Source organism: Pseudorca crassidens, chromosome 10, assembly GCF_039906515.1.
Source record: "Pseudorca crassidens isolate mPseCra1 chromosome 10, mPseCra1.hap1, whole genome shotgun sequence".
NCBI lineage: Eukaryota > Metazoa > Chordata > Mammalia > Artiodactyla > Delphinidae > Pseudorca > Pseudorca crassidens.
Genome location: NC_090305.1, coordinates 84,168,178 through 84,191,475, shown reverse-complemented (window position 1 = coordinate 84,191,475; position 23,298 = coordinate 84,168,178). Strand labels below are relative to the sequence as shown.

The window sequence follows — 23,298 nt, the reverse complement described above, 5'->3', positions numbered from 1 at the left end:
AATATAGTTCCCTGTACTATACAGTAGGACCTTGTTGTTTATCCATTCTATATATACTAGTTTGCATCTGCTAACCCCAAACTCCCAATCCTTCCCTCTCCCACGCCCACTTCCCCTTGGCAACCACAAGTCTGTCGTCTATGTCTGTGAGTCTCTCTCTGTTTCATAGATAAGTTCATTTGGGTCATATTTTAGATTCCATATATAAGCGGTATCATATAATATTTGTCTTTCTCTGTCTGACTTACTTCACTTAGCATGATAATCTCTAGGTCCATCCATGTCTCTGCAAATGGCTTTATTTCATTCTTTTTTATGGCTGAGTAATATTCCATTGGATAATATGTACCACATCTTCTTTACCCATTCCTCTGTTGATGGATATTTAGGTTGCACATCAACTATACCTCAATTTAAACATATATTAAAAAAAATAAATAAACTTCTGAGAAGGGATCTGTAGGTTTCCTGGACTGCCAAAGGGATCTGTGCCAAAAAGAAAAAAAGACGAAAAGGTTAAAAATCCCTGATCAGATTATCACAGTGACTCCTTGAAGATGGCAAGGTAGTTACTATTATCTTCTTTCCAGGGATGCGGAAGCGTAGGGAAGTCCAGTGACACGTCCACGGTGGCAGCAGTGGGTAACAGAGCCTGAGCACACTGGGATGCTCAGGGTTCCCAAGTGACCACAGTCAGCAGAGTGGGAGGGAACCGTGGCCCCTCTCTGTGCAGTAGCCAGCACGTGAGCTGGAGCAGTGTGGAAGGAAGAAAACACTGAGAAATTCTTGCCTCTGGGGAAGGTAATCACCAGATACAGCCAGAGGTTGAGCAGAAGCAAAGAACCGGGCCTGTCAGGCTGGGGCCCAGTGATTAATTGGTACGGGGAGCACAGCCAAGAGCAGAGAAGCCACACCAGGCCTCCATCCATCTGTCCATGCCCTGGGGTCAGAGATGGAGCAAGTGGAATCTTTTATAAAAGAGGAATGTAGCCGTAAGGGGAGTTCTGCAAGGAATTCACAGGTGTTCTCTTATTGTGCCTGCCCCTCCCTGAGGACCTCTGGGTGTGCCGTTCGCAGTAGAGAGGAGGGGTGGAGGTGCGACCCCCTGTGTGCTCTGTGATCTTTCGCACACACCCCTCCCCCAGCCCTGTCTTTTTTATGGGCTACAGTGGTTTATATTGAAATCGCAGAAGCCAAGTTCACGTCACAGGGATCCGGGTCACTGAGAAACTCTCTGGGTTCTTCAGCGCACGTCAGCAGGTGAACCCCGAGGGGCTTTGGGTCTTTGGCGGGAAGGTGTCGGTCACCAGGGTCACCCCACTCCGGGCCATGAAGCTGACCTTCTGTAAGTCATCTCCTTGTGGTGATTCTGTCGATTTAGATTCAAGAGAAACTCTTCTTGCTCTTGAGGAAAGAAAGCTCCAGAGGTTGGCTCAGCCCACTTCTTCTAACTGAAATTCTGGTGAGAGTGTGTTGGTAATTGATACTCAGAAGCATTTATTGACATGAAAACACAGCTGTTGTGTATCAGGAGGTCCTTTTGTTCCCCTAACACCTACTTGAATTAGGAAATGATGGAAGATTTGCAAAAGTTTTTTAAAAAATAAAACGAGGCACTTTTAACTCATCAACCAGTAAAACCAGTGTTAACATTTTGGTGCCTCTTCTTCTGGATAGAAAGGTAGACAAATAGGCGATATGTGCGTAATGTAGAGAGCATGCAAGTACAACCATTCAGTCCGTAAAAACTCAGTCCCATTAGTAGGATATTATGAACACTGAGTCCTACTGTGTTGCCTTTTGGGACATATAAAACCAGGTTCAGAAACGTGAGGTCTCCTTTATTTCTGTCTCCCTCCTTTCTTCTGCCCGCTTCCTCATGGATCTCAGGTTCATCTTCTATCCTGCAGATTTCTACTGTCATACGCTTAGTGCATGGCAGAGCATGAATTCTAATCCTGACCATTTAATTTGGGAGCCCTTATTTGTAGCAGATTGTGTCACCCTGCAGTCAGCAGTTTCCTGTATACTTCCAAGGGATGTGCACCAGGCTAAGGATTTTAGATTCTTTAAGAAAAGAAACCGTATGAGACAAACAACTTCCTCCTCCTTTTGCCCATATCAGCCATCTCTTATGGTGTAATTTAACTCGTTTTCATGCTCAAAGACTCTCCCTTCCTACTGGAGAATGGGAGGATAGACGTAGATATTAAGGACAGAGGACCTCTCCTGTTACATTATGTAACAAAGACCTAATATTTTCTAGCACTTAGTATGTGCCAAGTCCCATACTAATTGCTAAACATGAAACTGAACGAATCTTTACATCAACCCTATGAGGATACTGTGGTATAAGAGTAAAGGTAACCGAGACCTTTACTAGCCCAAGGTCATATGGTTAGTAAGTAGCACAGCATGGTTTCTAACCCAGGCCATCTAACCCAGGAGCCCCTGTCTTGGCAGGTTGTATTTCCCAAAGACGGCAGCACCAATATATAGCTCATCCCGTATGGTTTCTTTCAACATTTGATAATACCCCTCCATCAAGCATTGGGGATCTGTGTTTCTCTCCTTGAACCTGAATGAACCCTCGTAACTGTCTTGATTAACAGAATGTGCTGGAAGTGACACTGTGATTTTCAAGGCCAGGTTATAAAAGGCAATACAATTTTGCCCAGCTCTCTTTCTTTCTAGGGCCATTTCCTTTTAGAATCCAGCCACCGTGTTGTAAAAACAAAACCCTTGCTGCGTGGAGAGGCCTTGTATGGCGTTCTGGCTGATGACCCCAGTGAGGCCCCAGTCAAGAGCCAGCATCATCCCCCAACACACAAGGGTGAGTGGGCCTTTACATGAGACCAGCCCCAGTCTTCCTTCTGAGATTCTAGACCACAGAGAGCGGAGACAAGCTGTTCTTAGTCTGCCCTGACCCACAAAAATTGTGAGCAATAATAAATGATTACCATTGTTCGATGCCACTAAGTTTTAGATAATTTGTTGTGTAGCTGGAGTAACTGGAATATTGCTCTTGACTATTACAGCGGGGCTGGAATAAGCTCTCTGGAACTCTCCATCCCTACATTTATTCTGGTCCACTCTGGTACATCACCAAGCTTGATTTTGCCGTGAGGGAAATCTTGCATAGATTTTTCTTGATCCAATTCCATCAGGAGAATTATTCCCATGAGGCTTTCTATTGTTGTTTAAGTTTTTGCATTTTCCTCTGCTTTCCTAGGTCTTTTGTTGGGGATTAACAGGCTGCCTCCAAGCCTGTAAGCCAAATGCTGTTTTAAGCCAGATGTTAAGTTGACCTCTTTCAGGAAAGATCTAGCCAGTCCTTCAACAATTGTTGACTAAGGAGTTCCTCAGACCAGTACTGGGCTTTGTCCAAGTGAGTTTATTCAGTCAAAAGATGCTGTACAAAAATTTTCTGAAAGAAAGGAAGAAAGAAAGAAAACAGGGAAAGAAAGGGGAAAGAAAGGAAAGGGAAAGGGGAAAGAAAAGAAAGGTCCCATGTGCTTAAAATCGTGACCCTTTGATTCTCTCTGTAATGCTCTTCTCCAGAAAAAGAAATTGAAGGGGGCAGGGGTGGAGACCAGCAAACCAAGGGAAAAATATAAAGGCCTAAATACTCGGTGAGGAAAATCTGCTAATGTTGTCTGATTGCAAGAGAGATGCAGGATGTTTAAAATGTGCAAACCTGTGGATGCCAAGCTTGTCCCTAGCCCAGAGCTTTGTACATGGTTTTAGAAATTTTTTTCTCAGATATAAGCATGGCTCATTTCTTTTAGCCCTCTGCTCAAATTTCTTTATCAAATGTCCATAGGTGATGATAGAGTTTAAATAGTTTGGTGTGCGGAAAAGGGAGAAGAAATGCGAACAGGTCAGCTCTCTCCCATTAGCATAAGGAAAATGCGTGGCCAGGTTCACATGGATTTTAATACGCAAATTGTTCCCTTTATGGGGACATCTTTTTGTTTGTGTTACATTTAAGTGTGAAGAGCTAGACTCCTTACTAAACTCCCTCCTGAAAATCTGTATATGTTTCTTTACATATTCCTGTGCTCACAGGCCATAGGGCTGGGAGTAAAAAAGAAAGGACAAATAGAGGGGAGAGGTGGATCAAAATTAAATGTGGAGATGCCCTAGTTTGAATTGTAAGAGATTAAATATTGCTCTGCTGGCTCAGGGTCCCAAAAAGAACAGATGGCACGTGCTGAGTAAGATTATTTGGGAAGGTTTTGTTTGCAAAGGGTTTACTTGCAGTGGTGTGGGTGTAGGGCACCACCGAAGATAGTGCAGAAACGGGCATATCCGGAGTAAAACTGTCACTACCATGGCCTAAAAGGGAGGGAGAGGTTGCTGGAACTGGAAAGAGAGAGTCGCGTAGAAGAGCTACCTCGAGAGCAGCTATCGGGACACTTTCTGGTGGGACACAGCTGAGGAGCTCTCACAGAGGGGGCCGGAGGAATTAATAGACAGATCTCACTCTCCTCCTTCCCTTTTACCTGCTGGAAATTTCCACTGGCTGTACCCACCTGGATGCCAGAGATCCAAGAGGCTGTTGAACTAGTCCATAAAGGTCAGCCTCTGGAGCAGACAGCAGAGTAGAGAGGGGTAAAGGACCTGGAGGGTAAAGGGGAGATGTGCAGCACACCTGCCACCCCACACATATGAAAGTTTTCAAAATCACAAAATGCTTGCTTGGAGAGAGTGCTAAGTATTATCAGTAATGCCTAAAAGGTACAAATTCAACTTTAAACCACATACAGACTTTAGGAAGACATTTACAAGAACCTCAGGTTTATCTTGCATCTTCTTAGCTCCAATATAACTGAGTACTCTGGGTGTACAGCAATAAACTGCATTCCTATTTATCTTCAGGAGACTGGTCTTCACAGGGATAGGAAATACATCATAAACTCTTGGGTACTAAGCCTCAATAAGTGGTATTTTTAAAACATAAGTCCAATAATGCCTCTGCTCTGTTGACCACCCCCTTCCCTATGGCTTGGAGTAAGAGCGAGAGTCTTCACAATGACCTACAAGACGCTGGATAATAAGCCGCTGGCTATTCTGTGAACTTACCACTACTGCTCTTCCCCTTGCTCAGCTGGCTTCAGTCAAAGTGGTTCAAATCCATTAATCATAATCTGCCCCAGGGCCTTTGTCCTTGTTTCCCCTGCTCTTTTCCAAATACAAACATGACTCACTCCCTCACTTTTTTTTTTTAATTTATTTTATTGAAGAATAGTTGATTTACAATGTTATGTTTATTTTCTCCCGTTGCGGAGCACAGGCTCCGGACGCGCAGGCTCAGGGGCCGTGGCTCACGGGCACAGCAGCTCCACAGCATGTGGGTTCTTCCCGGACCGGGGCACGAACCCGTGCCCCCTGCATCGGCAGGCGGACTCTCAACCACTGCGCCACCAGGGAAGCCCACTCCCTCACTTTTATATGTTCAAATATCACCTTTAAAGAAGCCTGCCTGACAATCCTATATAAAGTATTATCTATAGCAAAATGTGTTTTCCAAAAAGGGCCATACCAGTGTTTCCACTCCCACATGATCTCCCAGAAACTTGCCACTGCCCATCCGTCAACAGGTGGAGTCTGCTTTCCCTCTCCTTGGGTGGGACTTGTGCCTGCCTCAACAAATAGAATGTAGTGGAAATAATGCTGTGGATTTCCACGGCTGGTTCATAAAAGGGGATAGAGTTTTCTTCAGATGCTCTCTCTTCCTGGGACATTTGCCTTCGGAACTCAGCCACCATTTTGTAAACGAAGCAAAGGCCACGTGAACAGACCACGTGTAGGTATTTGTTCAACAGCCTCAGCTGAGGTCTCAACCAATCCCAGCACCAGTCACCGGATACCGGAGTGAGTGAGCCATCAGGTGACTCCAGCCTACAGCCTTCAAGCTGCCCCATCTGATGCCAAGTGGAGTAGACAGAAGCTCTTCCTGCCAAGACCTATATTCCCTTTGCAGATTCATGAGCAAAAGAAATGGTTGTTTGTGCTGCTAATTGTTGGAGTAATTTGTTTTACAGCCACAAAATCAGAATATATTTTTGGTAACAGAAGTGAGATGCAACAGAAACCTAAAAATATGTGGGAATGGCTTTGGAACAAGGCAGTGGGCAGAAACTAGAAAAACTCTTAAGGGCAGTGTTGGTGAAAGCCCAAAGGATCTTGAGGAGACCAACAAAGGAAGCCTGATAACCCTTGATGAAGGTATCAGGGAGGGCTTCAAGGAAGGTGAAGAAAAGATTACGGGAAGCTGGAATGTTATGGAAGTCCTTGTTATGTAGCGAGAGAAAGTTTAGCAACACTGTTCCTGCAGTAACTTGGAAAACTGAAGATGTACGGAACTAACTGGATGATCTAGCTAAGGGGGTTTCAGGCAGAATATTATAAGTGTCTTCTTCCCATTGTCTATGGTGAAATGAGAAAGGAGCGATGACTTTTTTAGAAAAGGAATTTTTCACTTTTCAAGTAAAATGTAGAGGAATTATCAAGAGCAGGACTTGATGTCTTCAAAAATAAATGTAATTCTACCTCCTGGCCTCTCCAATATTCTCAAATTAAGAGAGAGCTTCAGAGCGAAGGTTAAACCCAAGTTTTTTTGCTAAAAACCTCAGCAGTGCCTCCAGAACTCTTCTGCTTGCACAAAAGTCCCTTTAAAGATTTTAAGGGGGTGCTTCACAAATCCTCTGTATTAACCAATAGAATCTAAGAATCTAGACTCTTAAGAATCTAGACTGTTGTCTGTCAGCAGTTTTACAGCAAGCCCAAGGTAGAGAAGGGCTTATGTTGACAAGATTCGTGCATGTAGCTTTTTGTAATGGAATGTATTGTAATCTGATTCATAAGAAATCCACGAGGTTATAAAAACAGTCATGTCAGCTTGGATAGAAAGGAAGATTTAATCAACATTTTCCATGCAGAAAGCAGGCTGAGGAAATCATTCAGCGAAAATTAGGCCACTTTGTATAAAAAGGATGACGATTTGGAGGGCATAACCAATAGCCATGCTGAGTCATTGCCAGGCAGGAGCACAGTACCCTAATCAAGTAAGTGGTAACATACACCCTACTGGATTTCAAAATTGTTATGGATTCCTGTGTGCTTCCAATTTTCCCCCCTTTTGAAGAGAAGGGTCTATAGCACTCTATACATTTTCCATGATGACACACGTTTGTGTGTGTGTGTGTGTGTGCGCGTGTGCACGCGTGTGCCAAATTGTTTCTTGAGTTCATGAGTCTTAAGATCAATGGAAACTGTCTCTAGAAGCTCTATCTGAGGAATGTCAATTGCATGTGAACAAGATCTATATGGCAAGATCCTAGACTGTGAGCCGGATCTTTAGGCCATAATGGGATTAGACCCTGGGGAAAAGGGTAACCTTTTTTTGCCAATAAGAGGGATTTGAATTACTGTTACCAAATTGTGGTTACGGATTGTGGCAAAGTATATCTTCAAAAAACGGCATGGCAGTATTTCTGGTCCCATATGGTCATCCATAACCTTGCCACTTCCCGTTAAGAGTCTGTTTATCTTCTCTTTGGGTATAACCTGAGAAATGTAGCATCCATATAATAGCAATTACAAAAGTTTTGGTGAAACATTGAAAAGGAAACCAAAATAAATGGGAATATGTTTATGAATAGGAAGACACCCTGTCATAAAAATACTAATTATCCCTAAATTCATCTATAAATTTTAAAAATTCTAATTACCATTTTAATAGGCAGGCCTTTTCATGGAACTGGCCAAGCTGGTCCTAAAATTCATGTAGGAGAGGAAACAGCTCTAAAAAGCCAAGGCGTTATGAATAAGAATAGAGTAGGATTTGGAGGGAACTATTTACACTGGTGTATATCAACATTATAAAGCTATAGCAATGAAAATATTGTGGAATTGGAACACAGATACATGCACAGACCAACAAAACAGACTAGAGGAAAAAGAGAGATAATCATCTATAATGTATGCGCTACTTCATTTATCATAAAGGTAGCCATACAGAGCAGTAAGGAAACGAAGTGTTTTCAATAAGTGGTACTAGATGTTTGGTTCTCCATAAAGGAAACAATTAAATCAGAGTTCTCCTCCATTCCAATCCCAGGTGGGATTTTAGACTTAATTGTGTAGATGAAACTTTCAGAATAAATGCGGGAGGGTGTCTGAACAACTTAGGGTAGGGAAAATTTTCCTAAGCAATACACAAAAAGCACTAGCTGAATAAAAAGATGGGTAAAATTGACTACATTAAAATTCAGAACTTCTCTTTATTCAGGGCACACCGAAAACAAGGTGCAAAGAACTTAACCAAATATTTTTGATGCCTAAAAACCCACAAAGGATTAGCATCAAAAATATATAAATAACTCCTTCTCATCAGTAGTAATTAGGAAAACGCAAATTAAAACCAGAATGAAATACTATTCACAGACATCAAATTGGTAAAAATAATAATAATAAAATAAAATTCAATCTGTTAATATCAACTGTGGGTAAGAATGTGGGGGAAAGACAAATTTCAAACATGCTGGTGAGATTATAATAAGGTTGAAGCCACACATTGTATATAAGCAGCATTTCCACTTCTAGGCATATATACGCAAAGAACCATGTCCAGGAATATTTGCAGAGGTCTTGTTTGCTATATGTAAACATTAGAAATAACCTAAGTGTTTATCAGCTGGAAAATGGAAAAACCAATTGTGGTTTATTCATACAATGGAATGTTTTATAGCACCTAAAATGAGTGAGTTAAATTAGACACGTAAACATGGATACATTTCTAAAATATGATATCGAGTTAAAAAAAAAAAAAGTGTTGTAAAATGATGCACACGGAATGATCCACTTACGGAAAGTTTTAAAACATGCAAAACAATACTGTAGTTTATGATATTGCATAGGTAGTACAAAATATTAAAACAGACTTAGGAATGATAAAAAACAAAATCCATTTGGGGAAGGAGAAAAATAGGAATAGAGAGAGGTCCCAGAGAGTCTCAAGCACATTTGTGATGTTTCATTTCTTTAAAAGGAAAAAAAGCCCTATTGCAAATGGTTAAGTTTTCATTGTTTTGCTGTGGGTAAGTGGGGTGCTCGATACATCACTCTCTGTCCGTTTCTGTTCACAAACTTGTTTTGAAAGCTTAATGAGAATCATAAGCGTCAGTGGGTCCATATGGTTTGTTGCCTTATTTGTGGATCTAGCTATATACATTGGGTACACACGTTCTGCTGAGAATGTTATAAAGGTATGCATGGAATTTTGTTGTTGCTCTTCTACACATCATCAGCAAGCCTCTTCCGTTTATTTATTTATTTATTCTGGCCTTGCCACATGGCACGCGGGATCTTAGTTCCCCAACCAGCAACCAGGGATCAAACCCGTACCCCCTGCAGTGGAAGCAAGGAATCCTAACCGCTGGACTGCCAGGGAATTCCCAAACCTCTTCAATTTTAAGTAGAATGAGCAATTAGGTTATTCTCTCCTTCCGGGGAGAGGGCTTTCTTTTACATTTATCGTCAGAAAATCCACTCCCAACGAGTCCAGTCTGCAGAAGAAAGATAAGATGTCAACAGTGTATCCTCCCAAATTGTCTAAAGGCCAGAAAGAAAAGAAATACTCAGCATACCTACTGTGGTTACTAAGGCCAGGTTAAACATCAAATTTCAGTTTTCCAGCACGAGGAGGGAGGTTGAATCATCGAAGAGGATGAGCAAGGCTTGAAGTAGGACTCTAGAAATACTTGGTCACTGAAAAGTGTCTAAGAGGTTCTTCTGTCTCCATGTTGACTTCTCCATCTGCCCTCACCTCATTGTTCTAGGAGCAAAGAGTGATACAGGACAGGGCTTAATTAGGTGGACATAGGTAACTAGCTTTGTCTTATTTATGTATTCATTTTTAGATGGAAATCATAGATACACTGTTTGATTGTATTCCCTTAAAGTAGACCCTAAGAAAAGGATTTAGGTGAAAGTAGTTTACATCACAGTGAGGGAATGCGGGTGAGACAGAAAAGGGAGGGAGGGTCATCACAGGTGGAGGGAAGGTCATCACAGGTGGATTAATGCACGGGTTGCTGCCCTAGGCAACTGGGGATCCATTTTGCTGGAGGCTTTTTGAGGGCCTGTGGAGAAAACCCTTGAACCTAGCTCGACAAAACATAAGGAGGCAGGAGCATTTTTCATCAACTCCTTATTTAAGGATTGTTGCTTGGGAATATTAACTGCTTCCACCGGGCCTGTCTGCCCTGAAAGCTTGCCAAGCAGATTCTTATGGGCCGCAGAAAGCCCCCAGGCTGAGTTCAAAAGCCAGCGGCATGCAAGGGAACTTGTGAAAATTTCAGGTGACATCCACCTTGGCAGGGCCGTGGGGATCTGCCTCCAGCATGTGACAAGGATATCTATCACAGAGCCCAGTGTATCATATGTTCCAAAGCATGGCATAAGTATTGCCAATGGTTCAGGAGACAATTTTAGGTGGTTCTGGATCATGGTGTTAAATAGTATTGAATCACATGGTGAGGGAGTTCTGCCCTTTTCCCTTGTGTTTCAACTTTTCTTATTATTCCAAGAATAATATCTCATTTGGGTACTAAATGTTATGGGCTGAATTGTGTCCCCCCAAAATTAATATTTTGAAGTCCTAACCCCCAGTAATCTCAGAATGTGACTGAATTTGGAAATAGGGTCTTTAAAGACATAATTGAGTTAAATGAGTTCATTAGGGTGGGCCCTGATTCAGTGTGACTGGTGGCCTTATAAGACGAGGGGATTGGGACACACACTGGTACAGAGGGGAGACCTGTAAACCACAAGGAGAGGGCCGTGTATTGCACAAGCCAAGATAGGCGTCAGAAGTAATCAACCGGCCAACACCTTGATCTTGGACTTCTAGCTTCCAGAATTTTAAGAAAATCAATTTCTGTTGTTTAAGCCCCCCAGGCTTTGATACTTTGTTATGGCAGCCCTAGCAAAGTAATGCACTCATCATGGCTTTAATCTATCTCCAGCGCTTGCTAAGCTACCCATTGAGGAGTGTCAGCCCCAGGCTCAGAAGGTTTACTGATGACCGCAGTTGGCTAAAATGTGCCAACGTTGTCCTGTTTTCATTGATTTATTTGTACAATTACCCTCAATCTGTGGCATGTGGGACTATTTATTATCAGCAACGATGCAAAGTTTCCTTTTTAAGTACATGTATTTAATCGTTGAAGCCAGCCAATTTAAAGAACAACATTGAGCAAATCATGGAACCATCAAGATAGTATAAAATGGCTCAAGTCTGGGAAATACTGTGAGCTCTGGAGCAACACGTTATGATGGACAGAAAGAGTGTGACCTTGGGTGAATCACCTAGCCCCTCTGAGCTTCAATTCCCCAATACTGACCTCGTAGAGTAGCTGGGAAACTCAGATGGGATATTTGTCAAGCCACAAGCACTCTGCCTAGCAGTAATTAAAAAATCAGTAAATGTTGGTTCTCTCCCCTTGAAATATTTGTAAGAAAATATAGATTTTTTTTAATGGGCCTTTGGAAAGTTATTACTCAGATATTAGAACACGGCCAATCAGATGTTAATCAAATCTAGTGTAATTTTCTTTAGAAAAATTCCCTTTTCTATCATTTTGTCCCATCCTAAGAAACTGGGTCCTTTTGATCTGTTTGGAAGTGCTGAGCCCATCTTTTCTGGATGTTGGGAAGATCAGATGAGGTAGCAGGTGTGGAAAGGCATTAGAAAGTTTGCACACAGATGGAGTGGCAATGGGGTTTCTACTTATGTCCCACTGTGGCTGTGTGAATTGATCTGTATATCTTGGTTGCATTCATTGAAATGAACCACAGTGCTTAAAAACTGCCTTTTTTCCTATGGCTTTTTCTATTAATATGGGAAGTGTTCACAAGTTTCTTATCCAAATAGTAGAGCAACGGGAACCCCGAGAGGACCAGAGGTTTTCAGTAGAGAATAATCTGTCATCTCAGAATTCCCGAGACCTTTACGAGAGAAGGTAGTGAGTCGGTGTTCTTAAAACAGTGGAAGTGCCAATTCTGAGTACAATGTCATGTTTCTTTCATGGGGGAAATAGAGCAATGTGGAAATCCCCAAAGTATGTGTTATTACGGGGTTTCTTTCGAGTTGTTAGGATATTTGAAGTTATTTTTTTAAGAGGTTTAGCATTGTGTCCTGAAAAGCTCTTACCTGTCAGCAGAGTCTTCAGGAATGTAGTCTCCAGTCACTTCCAAGGGATGCAATTCCTTTCATGAATATGCCACCTCTAATGAATAAAGGGAAGGGTGGCCGTGGGGAAAAGTAAGGGGGTGGATACCAAGTTGAGAAGAGGATATAAATAATAGAGTCCTATCTGGCCTTAGGGTATTCTTCAAATTAATCAAATCCTGCCAAACCCTAGATTCCTGGACAAAAGAGATTAACACCTGAAATGAACAGAAGAAAGTCTGTACCCTCTTGTAACATGTTCTAGCACAGGATTTTAACCTCGTGCCACTCATCCTGTGGCGGTTTGGTAAAGTCTACGGATCCTTTCTCAGAAGAGTGTTTTCAAATGTAGAAAATAAAATACACAGAATTCAAAGGAAAGCAATGATATCGAAATTGAATAACTTGCAGCACTATGTTTGACCCCTATCATTGCACACTCTTTTAGCTATAGGCTACTTTAAATAACACACTTCAATAATTATCTCAACCATCACATGTATTTGAACTTATCTAGTCTTTATTCCTAGACTGCATGACTATCCTTGTTACAAAAGTCCTTGCAACCTTATAGAGAGTTAAGAATTCTTATGTGGACTGTCCAGTCTTAAAACCTTTTAACAAACAACAGAAACAACTCACTCTTTCTATGTATTGATTAACATTGTAAATAAGAAATACTAGAATGCAAGGAGATGTCTGGGTCATCAACATAAGAAACCGTGGTTTCACTGTTTGGTGGGTGAAGGATAACCGGGCCCAGAACTGCTCTATAATTGGCCATCTATGCCTGTGAGCATCTGTACCCGGGAAGGCTCTGATCACATGCCACCTTGCTGCAAGCCCATTGACTACCATAACTTGTAAGCAATGGGCATAAAGGATATTTCAAGATACTGTCAACAGCTGTAATGTCATAGGAGCCACACCTGTGATTTCTTGTCGATAACAAGTCACTGGCAGTGCTACACATTCAGTTTGCTGTCTGTGCTTATAATTGAAAGAAATGTTAAATTTCAGTTAGAGCTCGGTAAAAATAAGGATATGATTATTTTCCTGTCCAAGGACCTCCTAGACTCCCAATTTGACTCTAGGAAAGAATCCCTTGTGGGAAAGCAGGTAGTAAGTAAATAATAGCATGCCAAGTGATGGTAAATGTTATAAAGGAAAATACCACAAAGTAAGGGAGACGGAGAGAGCCAAGCCTGTGGAGGGGACGAGCCACTCTTTTATTTTAGGAATGCCACTCTAGGATGACATTTTGGACAGTGATCTGAAAGAATACAGGAAATGAGCCCTGTGACTACGTGCAGAAAGAACGTTCTAGCTAGAGGAAGCCCCAAGTGTGATCCCACCTCTTAGGACCTTATTGATTGTGTTAGTGAAAATTGAATCAGGAAAGCAGAACCCCTATGAATATCTTGGAATAAGGGCTTTATTACAGGAATTAGACTTTTCCCATTTGTGGGAGGATCTGGGGAAGTAACTATCTGGCAGCGGGTATTGCATGTCAGGGAGGAGTCCCTAACCAGCCCTGGCGCAGGGAATAAGCCAGAGCTGGCAAGGGGGATCTGAGCTGGGAGCCAGACGCGTGTCCAGATGCTGGGATGGGGCTACGAGAAGGAGCTATTGAAGGAGTCCACGGGAGGCTGTAGCCCAGCCTGTGCATCGCCCCTGCCTCTGAGGGTCCACAGACGAGCGTGTGCAGTTGGGCCTGCGGCAGCTGTTGGTCAGTAACCAGGAAGAGCTAGACATCGGCCAGAGGAGAGTGAGAAACACCTGGAATCCACTAGACTCATCTGTGGTTGTCCTTCACCATGTTTGACTGGAAAGACCTTCCCAGAGTAATGGCCACTGTTTTTCTTCTGCCTTTCAAATCTTGTGCAAATTCCTCTTTGGCTAACTCTGACTCAGAACCATTCAGGGAAGAGGATTCTGTGAAAATTAGTTCCAGCTTAATCAAGTCGACAAAGTACAAACTCCCACATCTGTCAGTGTCAGGGCTTTGGCTTTTAATGGCGAGATGGGAAGCCACGGGATGGTTTTGCATGATGTAAGTTATAAGAATCTCTCTCGCTCCAGTGTTTGGCACAGTACTAAGAACAATATTTACTGAGTGTTTTGCATTCTTTTGAGAAATGCAGAAGGTTTTCTTCTTTTTTTTTTTTAAAACTAGGGTAGCCCCAGTCTGAGCCAAGCAACTGTGTCCACACGAAATCTGTGCAGTTCTGAATTTTCCTATAACTGGAGGAGCAGAGAGGTGGTTTTGAGGTAAAAGACCTATAGCTTAAAGAAATTGAATCCGTTGTTTTGTTTTTTGTTTTTTTTTTTAAATAGCTGATACAGCCACTGTGGAAAACAGTATGGAGGTTCCTCAAAAAATTAAAAATAGAACTATTGAATGATCCAGCAATTCCAATTCTGGGTATATATCCAAATGAAACGAAATTGCTATGTAGAAGAGTTACTGCACACCCATTTTAACTGCAGCATTATTTACAATAGCTAAGAAATGGAAAAATCTAAGTGTCCACCAACAGATGAATGGATAAGTAAAACGTGTATATATCTGTGTCTATATCTATCTATCTACCTATTTGTCCACACAATGGAAAGCTATTTACCCATAAAAAAGGAAGGAAATTCTGCCATTTGCAGCAACATAGATAGACCTTGAGGGCGTTATGCTAAGTGAAATAAGTCAGAGAGAGAAAGATAAATACTGTATGATCTCACATGTAGGATCTTAAAAAAAAAGTAAATTAAAAAATTAAAATATACTTAGTACCTTCTGTGTACCCAGTACTAGGGCACTATTCTAGGCATGTGGTATTTATCTTGAACAAAGTAGACAAAAATGGCTGCCTTTATGGAGCTAATACTCTAGTGGGAGTGACAATAACATAAAAATAATTGTTACACAGTGTTTCGAAGTGCTTTGGAAAAAATAAGTAAAGCAGAATAGAGCAATCAGGAGTCCTGAGGAAGGTTAGGGAGACATAATATAGGATTGAATAGGGTGGTCAGGGGAGGGAGTGCTGCTTGAGACAGTGAGATGTAAGCAGAGCTTTGGAGGAGATAAGAAGTGAGCCGTGTGACTGGGGCAGAGGGAACAGCTAAAACACAGGCTCTGAAGCCGACACGTACCTGGCATGTTCAAAAAACAACAAGGAGTGAACAAGGAAAGAAACTCATAGGAGACGAGGTCAGAAGGCACAATGGGGCCAGAAGCCTTGAGCCTTGAAGTCCCTGTAAGGACTGTAGCTTTTACCCTGAGTGAAATAAGGAACCACTGCGGAATTTACAACAGAGAAATAACAGGACAGCGAATTTTTGGCATGGTTTTATTACCTTTTGGAGCTAAAATGCACAGGTAGCCTGAGCCCGTGATTGTTTCCAAAGCCAGATAAGAAGAGTTGAGTCTCTCTGAAAGGAATGGTAAGAATAGAAGCGGAAAAATAAGACTGGGAACCAAGTCCACAATATCAATCTTAATGCCTGCATCGTGCTCGGGAAATGAAAACTGGACTCACCTGAGAGCCTGCTTCATGTTCTTGGAAAGGATTGCAAATGGGCTGAAAGGGCGTTGCTGCAAGATCCCTTGGGGTTTGGAAGTAGCCCAGACTTGGTTTCTGTGAGCCCAGAAATACTAACTGGGACTTCCCCAAAGTACACTTGCTGTTGCTTAATGATAAAAGGCCTCCCTGTTCTGTTCCTTTGAGTAAAAGGCAAATCCCCCCATCTCTAGGTGCTATAGTCTGCGGGTTGGAAGAATTGTCCTTTGTCATAAAGGAGAAGCTCAAGTAGAAAAGATACCAGCTCTTGTGATAACCAGATTGGATGGATGTGATAACCAGATTGGATGGATAACCAGATTGGATGGAAAAGATACCAGCTCTTGTGATAACCAGATTGGATAACCAGATTGGATGGATGATAACCAGATTGGATGGATGTTACCCAAGAGTCAGCCTACGGTTCTCATTCCACCAAATCTGTGATGTTTGAGCCCAACCATTAAATTACAGTGGTTGCTTCTCAAATTGGTCACACACTAGATTCTTCATGATGAAACCAACCCAAAGGATGTCCTGCAGAAAGAAATAAAACCTCCCCAGAAAGTCACTTTCCAGCCCTCTACTCCATCATTTCTCAATTCAGGGCTAAAAAAATCCAACACAGACTTCTTTTATATGCAAGAGAGGCAAAGCAAACCTACCATTGAAAGCAGGTAAAAAATAGAATAGAAGTACCAGTTTGGAAGGCAGCTGAAGAGAGATTGCCCAATACTTGGAATACACTTTGAGACTGAGTCCCATCATATATACAGAAACTGTAATGCAGTCCGTGCCCTGAGGCCCTGTGACGAAATCCCCTGTGGAGTAAACAAAAAAAGAAAAAGTATCAAGACCCAACAGGACTGACTCGACCAGAATCAGGGGAGGACTGGCAAACTCACAGCAAAAATTGTAATACAGGTCACAAAATCCTCCCTAGGGCCGCCAGTTTCCAAAAGTGTAGTCAGAGCACATCAGCATGTTGAAAGATAAATATGAGAGACTCAAACAATGAGACATTTTTTTGAAGGCATGGCACCCTCGACAGCTCACCTACAGAGGCGCCCCGGACGGTGAGGAAAACGAAGGTCTTCCACAGGGAGAGTGAGAAATCAAAAAGGTTGCAAACTCCAGGGTAATTTAAAATCACACTCATTATCTTCCCAAATTTTAAAAGAAACATGGAAATAGGCCCCTGTTAGCTAAAGATTTACAAACCCAGGCCAAATTCTAACAGTCTCAGCTCCGTCCAGCCAGCTCCAGGAAGCTGCTGTACCAGTTTTTGGGGAAGGAGCCTGAAGAGCTGGAACCACCTGGTTTCGGGTTTACTTGAGGGCCTAGAGTTCGCTTGACCTGGTTCTTTAAGAGTCAGAAGATAAAGACTGACTGTTCACTTACCTGGGCCTCATTGTTGGATGATAAATTGCCTATCATATCCCTGCCCTGGGAAAGGCAAGCTTCATTTTCCCATTAATTCCTGAAATGAGAATTGCTTCCTGACTGATTTCGTCTAGAGATTGATAGAAACACCGTCTGGGCAAACAATAAGCTTTGTACTGCTGGCAGAACTCTTCCAGCGAACACCCCAGACTACAGTGAGGATGTGAGAACCAAAGCTCTGGAAGCCAGCTGAGGGACAACAAAGCTAGAGCCCTGAACATCAAGGATGTCCTGAAAGTCATGTTGGTGGGAGAGAGTCCAGGCCAGGGGAGGCTGTTACTGACCAGGACACTTCCCTACACCCAAGGAGGGCCCCCCATCCCCTTCAGCAGAGACACTGATAGCATCTCTCCTCTTGGACTTGGTAGTCAGTTTTTAGAATCCCCCTAGAAGTTCAGTTGAGTTGGAGAACTGAACTGTCCCCAGAAAAACCATGCAGACTGAAAGTCTATGAACAGAAGTTGCTGGTTTGGATATGAGGCCCATGCCAAACACAGTTTGTACCCTCAGTGCAAATTTCTGAGGCCTCACTTGGAACAAAGAGCAATTTTGACCGTAAGCAGAGTAAAATAAGGTAGGGGCATAACCTCTGGCCTTGTTTTATGAGCTCCCAGCTTTTTTCTTTGTATTTTTTTGCTGATTTGGATTTTTAGCCAAAGAAAGAGCTCCTGTAGCCTGTGTTGTCAGTCTGCTTTTTCCAGAGAGACTGTTTATTTTATTAAAAACATTGAGTAGAGATTATCATACTAAGTGAAGTGAGACAAAGACAAATACGATACGATATCACTTATATGTGGAATCTAAGAAAATGACACAAATGAACTTCTTTACAAAACAGAGATAGACTCACAGACATAGAGAACAAATTTACGGTTACCAAAGAGGAAGTGGGGAGGATAAATTAGGAGTTTGGGATTAACAGATACACACTACTATATGTAAAATAGATAAACAACAAGGACCTACTCGATAGCACAGGAAACTGTATTCAATATCTTGTAGTAACCTACAATGGAAAAGAATCTGAAAAAGAAAAAATATATATATATAAACTGAATCACATTGGTGTACACCTGAAACTAACACAACATTGTAAATCAACTGTACTTAAATTAAAAAAACATTTTTGTAAGTTACCTGGTTTTCTAAACAAACAAAAAAACCCACTACAGTCTTTAAAACCAATCGGAAAAAAGTGAGAGGAGGAGGAGGAGGGATCATCCTGGCCATTTTAAAATCACAATAAGCCTAATTTATTCTGTTAACATGTGAGTCATAGGATTTCATAAGGCATCTAATCCACCCTTCTCATTTTACATATGAGGAGATTAAGGGCCAGAGAGAGGAAATAACTTGTCTAAGGTCATGCATGTTTATGAGTGTAAATATAATGTTAAAATGTATTCCCAGCTACTGATTTCCTTATTATTATTTAATTTCCCGATCCTTCTTTCCGTGGGAGTTGATGAGCATCCTGAAATTTGTGATTAAGAAAGAACCTGGCTATGTTACAGTGAAAAAGAAGAGAAATTCACTTGGACCAGCCTCTTCTTATCTGTCATGGCCTGAGAAACCTGTTGTACCAAGCTCTGGTAAACAGCCCCATCCTTGGGTAACCAGATGGCCCTGGGGGTCATAGTTGCAAGGCCCAGGACAATAACCTCACTTTCACTCTTCTCTCTTTGCTTGGAAAAGAAAACTGTAGAATCAGCTACGCCACTGTCTTACTAAGCATCAGTTTTACCTGCAGGGATTCCTTGCCTTTGCAGAAATTAGACTCTTGAATTAAAAATTCAGTTCCCAGGAAATGCAATGATGGTGTTCCAGTGTTGTGGAAAGAATAGGTCTTTAGTTATCTAAATATGTAGTTCTCATTTTCCTCGTGATGGGATTATTGGGAAATTCAGAGACACTATTTACAAATAGTATGGCTGTTATTATAGCAGTTTGTCATTACTGTGTGTAGCTGGACAAATCTTTCCTCACATTGTCTGAATTAGTAATTTTAATATTTTTCTTTTGGAGAAATCTCTCCAACTTCCTCTTCCTTTCACTAAACAGTTTTTATGTGATAGACCCTCCATCATGTGTATTCAGGGATCCGTATTTAAAATGAATTTTAAGTTCTATTTTATATATATGTATTTAGAAGAAAATAGCTGATCTACATCAGGGTTTCTCAGCCACAGCACTATTGACATTTGGGGCTGGATAATTCTTTGTTGTGAGGCTGTCCTGTGGACTGTAGGATGTTTAGTAACATACCTGGCCTCTACTCACCAGGTGCCAGCGGCACTTCCCCTTCATAGGTGTGACAACCAAAAATAGGCATTCCAAACAGCCTCCGGGGATAAAATCACCCCTGGTTGAGAACCACTGATTAACTTGTTTCAAAAAGATGTCCCGGTAGATGGTATGCGCCATAAGAACAGGAACTGTGTCTGTTTTGTTCATCACTATCGCGCACGTAATAGGTGTTTTTAGAAAACTTGTTGATTGAATGAAAGACACATGTGGTATAAAAGAGAGAGCGTTGGGTAGAGAATATTCGAACATCAATCTACTGCTACCTAGCCATGCCATTTGTCTAAATCATTTTATTTCTTTGAATCTTAGGCTCATAATATGTACTGCAGAAAATAATCTTTACCCTGACTCTACTATCTTGTGAATTTCAAACCCGATTACTTGTGCAAATATGTCTGTAACCTGTGAAATGACCTCAGATCTGAAAGCTAGTGAGGGACAAATGCCTTGAAGGAGACGCTGAACTCCACAGGGAGACCCAGATCAACCTAAAACAATAGTTCTTGCTTATCCGGGAACCAAGAGCTCTGAGCTACGCTCTGGCCCTGAGGTAAGGTAAAGAAAGAGGAAGGAAATGGAGCTGGATCGGGCAGCTCTGGAAACCCAGAGGGATGAGTCAGACACAAGTGGACAGTGCCTACTTATGGTTTCTTTATACAGCATAGATCGTTCTACACCAACCCATGTACCAAAGAACGACAGTACATTCCTAAGAAGGTACAGTGCCGTTGGGAATTAAGACTTTCAGAAGCCTTTACACTGAAAGACTATGATTTCCCCACTCCCCAACCTTATCGGCAGATCAACTGAAAAAATCATATGTGTGTGTACGTGTATAAAACACAGAATTTGTCTATATGTTCATTTTTCCTTTAAGCGGCTAGTTTTGCTGGAGGACTAAGGGCATGACTGGCGCACCTGTTGGAAAGTCCAGTATAAGCTGATGGACATGGTGCAGAGAACCACCAGGGGTCAGGTTCTATGCAGAAGGAGAGGAGATGTATGGATTGTATCTGTGTGTCAGTGATAGGCAGATCTCAGTGGTGTGTGCAGGAGTCTTCTGCCTGGGGTCCATTTCATAACACATCCGGATTTATCAATAGATACTAGTGAGCCAGAAAGTGAAGTGTCTGTGGTTCCGTGTTATGAGTTCTCCAGGAGCAAAAATTGGTGGAGGGGGATTCTTGCCCCATTGTGTTATAAATCACCCTATTGGCTGTGTGTGGTGTGGGGAGGGGTCAGGGGAGCACCTGACTTTTTTCTGCCTCAGCTTCCTCGCTCAGGGAAGGGAATGGTATTGCTGACTCCGTCTAACTTGGAGTGTTGTTATGGGGGACAAATGCAGTCAGGAACTTAGCATTTGTTTGCTTTTTTCATATTCATCAGTTGATTATCATGTTAGTCAGGGTTTTCCAGTTGAAATGGAACCAATGTTGGGGGGTGATGTGTGCATAGGTATACCCGTGGGTGTATTTATACACATACATATATACTCTAATTTTTCTTTATTACATCACTTTTTAATTTTTCTGTTTAGACATGTAATACACGATCATTGTAAAAACTGAACCACGAAGCAGTGAATGTCCGCCAACTCCTACCCATAGGAGTAACTGCTATGAAGGTTTCGATGCATATATATCTGCAGATTTATTTCTATGTGTACATTACTATAAATCTGAAAGGATGACTCACTAGTCAGTTCCAGATGAACAGTTGTAGTATCCAGGGTAAGACTGCCCAAGAGTAGTGACAAAGGCAGGGTTTTGCAGTGGTGCCTGCCAGCCAGTCCTGCCCATCATCAGAACCTGCTAGTGGGCGTCACTAGCCGTCACAGGCGAGACCGGTCACACTGATGATCACTCAGGCTTTCCAAATGGCACAAAGCATTCCTACCTAAATCCATTGCTTTCCAGGTTGAGCTTCTAATAGCCCACAGTATTTTTTTCTCTCTCTGTTCTTGTTTGCTGCCTCTTCTTTCTCTGGATTTTGTCTTGAACCAGATTCAATAGTACAAGTGTTAACTGCCATGGCAAGTAATGATTTGTACACCCGGCATAGTCCTCTTGTGTGATTAACCAAAACAGCCAGCGCCAGCTATGAATAATCAGGGAAAAGAGAAACAGATGCATGTTGCAGTGGCATTTTTGTCTCTTTGCCTTTGATCATTCATCTACCATTTTCACTATTTTAGCCATGTTTATGTGCCATTGGTACGACTATTGACTTAATATTCTTTTAATCAAGTCACTATTTTATCTTAAAGTTGCCTTAAAACTTCTGTCATTGACATAAAAGGTAGGCCAGGATCACTTGCCATAAGTGAAAGGTAGCCATAAAATAAATACGTAATTATTAATTATTGAAGCGTATTCACCTAACACCTTTTCTCTAGTTTGGGGAATATTGCTTTAATTGTCTAGCTAGAGACCCACAGCATTAAATTATTAAGGGGATCTGTGAATTCTGGAGATATCCACAAGAAAAACAGCCTTTAAAGAAAGTTACCACAAATACAAGCTTTGTCAGTCTCCTGGAACGAAAGTTTGGCGAATCAGAGAAATCGACCCAACGTATTGACAGTGCTTCGTATTCTGTAGACTTAGGCGTGTACAGGTTTAGAGCCGTAGAATCTTAGGACTGGGAGCAGAGCTCACTCCAACCTCAGTCATGGAAGCTGAGGACCTGGAGACAGAAGGTACCTGTGAGAAACTCTCATAGGTAAGTGACAATAGAACAAAACCATTTCCCCTGACCTCTACCCTCTAGGCTTTCTGTAAACTACCAGCTGTTGGAGTCAAGCCAACCTAACGTTTTGCTTATCCGCCGCTGTGTAACAGACTGCCCGGAATTTAGTGGCTTGAAACAGCGACCGTGTAATTCCTCACAATTCTGTGGATGATGAATGTGGGCAACACTCAGCAGGATGAAGCTGTTACTCCAAAAGATGTCAGTGGGGGTCATTCATTCAGCTAGAAACCGGCTTCGGCTGGAAGGTCCAAGAACCCTTCATTCACATTTCTGGCACCTAGCTGCCTCTCCACGTGGCCCCTCTCCCTCCACGCAGTAACTTGGGCTTCCTCACAGTATGGAAGCCTCAGGCTAATGAAACTTCTTACATAGCATCTTGCTGCTAGGAATGTGAGGGAACATTCCAAGACCAGCAGAAGTGGAGATTACAGATCTCTTAAGACCTGCCTCATTTTTGTTGATCACAGCCAGTCACAGAGGTAGCGAAGGGTCACGATCAGGGGACATCAACCTTACCTCTCAAAAGGAGACATGGCAAAGAATCTGCAGTCTTCTTTTTATTTTTTAAAATTTTATATTGGAGTATAGTTGATGAACAATGTTGTGTTAGTTTCAGGTGTACAGCCAAGTGATTCAGTTGTATATATACATGTATCTATTCTTTTTCAAATTATTTTCCCATTTAGGTTATTACAGACTATGGGGCCGAGTTCCCTGTGCTATACAGTAGGCCCTTGTTGGTTATCTATTTTAAATATAGCCGTGTGTACATGTCAGTCCCAAACTCCCAGTCTATCCCTCCCCTCACCCTTCCCCTTGGTAACCATAAGTTCGTTCTCTGAGTCTGTGAGTCTGTTTCTGTCTTCTGCAGTCTTCTTGAATCCACCACAATGAGGTTCAACCTCCAGCTCCACTACGTGCTAGCTCTGTCTCCTTAAACGAACTATTTAACCTCAGTTCCCTTGTTCGGAATAATTCACATGTAATAATATTTACCCCCCCCCC

The 23,298-nt window shown here is 42.0% G+C and overlaps 2 long non-coding RNA genes across 2 annotated transcripts in view; one reads left to right on the top strand and one right to left on the bottom strand.

The window, feature by feature from the left end:
- The window catches only part of LOC137233130 (uncharacterized), a 286,294-nt gene that overhangs the window by 148,390 nt on the left and 114,606 nt on the right, over window positions 1–23,298 (top strand). The window lies entirely within an intron of this gene.
- LOC137233129 (uncharacterized) lies at window positions 9,199–12,324 on the bottom strand. Its single transcript, XR_010947307.1, has 3 exons — window positions 12,221–12,324; window positions 9,654–9,841; window positions 9,199–9,572 (listed from the first exon to the last, which is right to left on the bottom strand). It is a non-coding gene; the product is annotated as an uncharacterized lncRNA (long non-coding RNA).